This window comes from Ochotona curzoniae, unplaced genomic scaffold (assembly GCF_017591425.1).
Source record: "Ochotona curzoniae isolate NIBS_2020 unplaced genomic scaffold, NIBS_Ocur_1.0 contig_430, whole genome shotgun sequence".
In the NCBI taxonomy this organism is placed as follows: Eukaryota; Metazoa; Chordata; class Mammalia; order Lagomorpha; family Ochotonidae; genus Ochotona; species Ochotona curzoniae.
The window spans coordinates 2,870,001-2,875,092 of record NW_024466219.1 but is presented as its reverse complement, the minus strand read 5'-3'; the positions used below and the strand labels follow the sequence as shown (position 1 = coordinate 2,875,092).

At 40.8% G+C, this 5,092-nt stretch overlaps 1 protein-coding gene across 4 annotated transcripts in view; it reads right to left on the bottom strand.

Annotated features, from left to right (window-relative positions):
• Window positions 1–402: 402 nt before the first annotated feature.
• Window positions 403–5,092, bottom strand: part of PLA2G4A (phospholipase A2 group IVA) — a 280,276-nt gene continuing 275,586 nt past the window's right edge. For all 4 annotated transcript variants that reach the window (XM_040985387.1, XM_040985388.1, XM_040985386.1 and 1 more), the window contains one exon: window positions 403–1,041. The gene's annotated coding sequence lies outside the window, so the exon portion shown is untranslated. The remainder of the gene's footprint in view (window positions 1,042–5,092) is intronic.

Here is a 5,092-nt window from a genome sequence, read left to right as displayed (position 1 = left end):
TGGAGACATATCTTTTTCAGCCCATGGAAGATTTCTCATCCCCACAAGCCAGGTTTGATGAATTTCCCAGCTATGTCCCAAGATGCTCCAAGTGCTCCTTAGTACTTTAGGAATCCCTTTGCGCCAGTACCCAATTCCTGAGCTGAATTAACTTCTCAAAGCTTTCAAAACAGAGACATGATTGGAGACTCTGAGGAGTCAGTATTTGAACCAGTGTTACGGTAAATGACCACACTGATCATCTCTGTCTTTGCCTTCTCACTCCAAGTGCAGTTTCTTATTTCTGCCCCTTTTGAAAGGTATGTGGTGCTATCTATATTATCAACTATTGCGCAGTAAACACATTAGACACTGGACTGAGCATTTTATATTCATTTTCTTTTTCAAAAAGTATTACACCATCCTTTTAACATGGCTAAGAGTAATCATTCTTTTTAGACTACATAATTCAAGTTGTATGCAGTTACTCAGTGACACAGAAGTGGCAAAACAAAGGCTTATATATTAGTGATAGCTTGGAGAATCACATTGGAGGAAGTTCCTCAGAGAAACACAACCAATCAGGTGCAGATGCATTTTAAACTGTTATGAGGAACTGACTCATTCAGTTACAAACGCTGAGAAGGTCCACAATCTACTCCTGCAAGTTGGAGAGCCTGAGAGGCTGGTGGTATAGTTCCAGCCCAGGTCCCCATGCTGAGAGATAAAAGAACCGGGGGTGGAGACTCTAGGCCAGATGTGGGCAAAACCATGTCTCAGCTCGAGATGGTAGACAGGAAGCAAAAAGGATGACTTCCTCCTTTCTGTTCTATTTAGGCCCTCGATTAATAAGTGATAGATACTCACCCCGGAGAGGTATCCGTTGATTCAAACATGCCTCCTCTGCCAACATGCGGCCAAGACACACCCAGAGGCATATCAACCATTGGTGCCCCTTGGGATAGTCAAGTTGGCATGCAAACCCAGCCATCCAAGCTCCACTGTTAGGACTTCTCTCAGTTCCTTACAGAGTTGGCATTGCTGATGTCACTGTTACAGTTCCTGCAGAATCCAGAGAGCTTGATCAACACTGGTTTGCTTCAGGCAGGTCATTACTGCCATCCCCAGCACAGCTGGATCTCAGTCTGTCAGCTGAGGTTGTGACCCGTGCATGCTCTGCAACCTCAGGACAGTAAACATTGACAGTAATTCTCTCCGACCATGGGAGTCCTCCCTGTGAGATCCAGGAAAGAACCAGCCTGCATTCCACCTGTTTAGACTCATACTAGCCAGTGTCAAATCTCCAGTGCATCTTGTAGTTACCCTGTGGAACTGGAGCAGTGTCCTCCCCATTGTGGGAGCAGGATTCCTGGTGCTAAAAGCCCCAGCACCACTTGCACTCTCCCAGAAGAATCTTGGGGTGACCACATCCACACCCCACTATCCTAGAGTCATAGTTAATGGTGCCACAGACCCCACCATCACTCAAGCTTGCTAGTGAGACAAGGAAGCAGCCCCCTCAATGTTCCCACGCACCAAGAATGAGGCTCCATCTACCAAAAACTCTAGCGTGACTAACACTCAAGTTCTCACGGGACTAAAGGCACATGCCCTAAGAAGCCACACCTGACACAAATTTGCATTTCTACCTCCAAAACTGCTGTAGACCAGGCAACCGTGTCACTTGTAGTCACTGCTAATACAGACTGAAGTGAAAGAAATGGCTCAGAGGCCACACTTTTGGACTCAGTTAGAACCAACACCAAAGAAACACGTCAAGCAATTCTTTGACTCCATCTAAGCACACACAAAAACAAAAAAGTCTTTAACACAAAGCAGGATTAGCATTTACAAATCCTTTTTATCCAGCACTTACTTCTCAGAACAACATTATAAAATACATGTTTTATCGTCCCATAATGGACAAGCAGGTGGAAGTCAAGGCCCCGAGCTGAAGCAGCCATATCTGAGCTGAGGATGATGACTCATGCTGTAACCAAGTCCGACTTCTTTGCACTAACACAGCCTGTGTGCCGGTGCCACCCACACCCATCACATGACAAATGTTTATACTTTAGCACTCAACCTCAGGTAAAATCTTCTGTGAACTCTGGAGTTAAGAAACAAAGTCTCATGATTATTTTAATAAATTGATAAGAAGATGATTCATGTCTAAATTAAATTAGTGGATAATAAGGTCAAAAACTAGTATAAAAATAAAGGCAATTCTGCTGTGAGTATACAGATTTTAGGGAGAAAAACTTTATATTTTTATTATTAGAGTTTACAAATTCTGTGTCATAAGTTCTTCAATCAGTTCCTCATTATAAGTATAAAACATATTGAAGGTTTGTTAATTTTCTTTTATACGATGACATATTTTCATTCTAACTTAATCTGCTTTTCTCATTCTCTCACTCATGAATTTCCCTTAGCCCAGAGCACTTATTCCTGGTCCTGCTATGAGATCCATTAAAATAACAGTTATTGGGGCCAGAGCGGATGCACTGGTTCCTGTGCTGGCTGCTGTGTTCTGTCCTGTGCTGGGCATGTGATCCAGTCCTTGCACCCATTAAGGTCACCTCTAAAATGCTGCCTGCTCCTGGCTTCAGCATGCGCAGGCCCTGGACATGTGTAGCCGTCTGTGGAGTGAACAAGAAGATGGAAGGTAGAGGGTATGTGTGTGTGTCTGTGTGTATCCTCATCTCTATATAGCTCTTTCAGATAAAGAAATATATCTATAAAAAAAATAAATTTATCAGATTGGGGAGATAAAGGGGCTTTGGAGATTATATAATTCTCCTTTGAATGCTATAACAACTAGAAATCTTAAGTGTGGTAAAGGCCAGAGGGGAGATTCATAACAAACTCAGGATTTCATGGAGGAACATAATGTACTTCTGATGCATTCAATATCCCTTCAAAAATTTCTTACCTAAGAAGGGCCAGGACCCAGAATATGTGTGTCCCCCATTACAAACTTTTGATCTGAATGGAAGAAAAGGCACACTGCTTCATCAGGAGATAGAAGATTTCCCTTGGTGGTAGACACATTTATCCTTAGTTACAAGCAGTAAAAACATCATTACCAGGAATAGAAATAATACACAAATATGATGTGATATAAAGCATAAATCCTGTGTCAATCAGCATCTTAAAATATAGAGGAGTTGGTTGAAGAGAAAAGACAGAAAGTCACTCTGTGGCCTGGAGCAGAGACCTAGCTCCAGGAAAGTGCAAGATGCAGGCAGGGTCGCACACCTGCACACCCTGCAGCTCTGAGATTTCACTAAACCCCAAATCAAGTCTATGTTCGGGATTAGGGGAGAAAGGCAGGGATCATTGCTTAATGGCAAGGCAACAAATCATTTGCAGCTACACAATAACGGTGACAAATGGACGAGTTCCAGTTTATCAGTAAAAGTGCGGGGAAAAAAATCAGCACGTTGTCATCCCAGAGCAGACTCATTTAAGCATGGAATCAATCATCTAAACTGGGATCAATCATGTAAGCATTCCAGTAAGTGGCTCTCCGAACGGTACCCCAAAGCCCGTTCACATTCTCTGACAGGCTGCCACGCATCTGCCATCAATTCATTTACCTGATCTCTTCTTGAATCTATGTCTTTCGACATGACCTTTCTGGGAAAAGACTTCAGTATGTTTACAATCACTTTCAAGTGTGAAAGGCAACCCTTATTCTGATAATTAGAGATCAAACATTGATACGGAAGTCACTGCATACACTTCCTTCAGCATGGCTCAGACTTCAATTACCTCAGCTCGCAGCCTGTCGTCTGAGGCTAGCACCCTCCTTTTTTTTATTTTCTGTGCATCATTAAATGGAAACTGGCCAATCCCATTTCATCTGCAGCTCTATTGAAATGTCTATCTTTTTAAAATGGGATCATTTACTGGAAAACTACTAAGAATCTATTTTAAAGCTCCTTTGCAAAGACTGGAACTCTACATGCTATTCCAACACAGTGACATGTCCAGTAAGACCCAAAATATTTCCTCTATATGTTCTCTTTTAGTTTTTGTTAATATTGCACACGGTTTATATAAAGTTGGTATAGAGTAAGTCATACTAACAAAAGGCCATTTGCTCATACAGGCATTTCTTCCCTAAAGAATCCCTACCTTTATCCATGATGCCCTATACAACACTACATAAGTTTGCTAGCAATTTTGGCTAGTACTTTACTGATATTTAAGTAAAATATTTTGAAAAAAAGAGACAAACTTTTAGGGAATATGGCCCTGATGAGATTAATATGCATCGTGATATTCATATCTGTCTGAAATAGAATTGCCATCAAGCATTGCTATATTCAGGTGTTCTGTCCCCAGGTTAAAATATAACATGAAGCCACACCCATATTTATCAGATGTTATCAATGAGACCAGCAAGGCAGAGCTGAGTGTTTCGATGAGTAAAGATGAGGTTGTAGGCCAACACACCTACTGACTTCTACTCAGTCCATAAGTAATATAGCATTGTACAATGAATATAGAGTGAAAGCAAGCTCCAAACACTAATCCAAGGCATTAAGTTGGAAACAGAGGCCTGATTACAAAACTTTGAGGTCAATGTTCGTGATACTGGGAAGCTTTTCCATAGCCACTGACTCAGTGGAAGGGAAAAATCAGCTTTGCAGCTGCAAATAGAAAAGATATCCACACTGACATGGGAGACACAAGTGAAGGTCCTGGCCTACTGACTTAAACCTCACCCTGCCCTAGTGATAATTTCTAAACATAATATCTACAAATATATTCTGATAAATAATATCTGCAAATAATATCTACAAGCATATTCTGACAAAATATTAAAAATTAATTATTATGTTTCTTCAATATCTTGCTTTTTGAAAAATACATACTAAATGAATAGAAAGGCATAATCAGGTAACTGCTTTACAGTTTCTCTTTGTTCCCTTAGGATATAACAAATACCATTTCAGATATTGTTTTTAAACTGTTCCAGCATGATTTTACTTCATTAAGTCTTCCCAGACACAGAAGAAACAAATTTATACTTATGCCCCATTATCAATGCATTCATCAAGTACAAACTAGGCTCCAGCCATCCTAACAACAGCAATTGTTC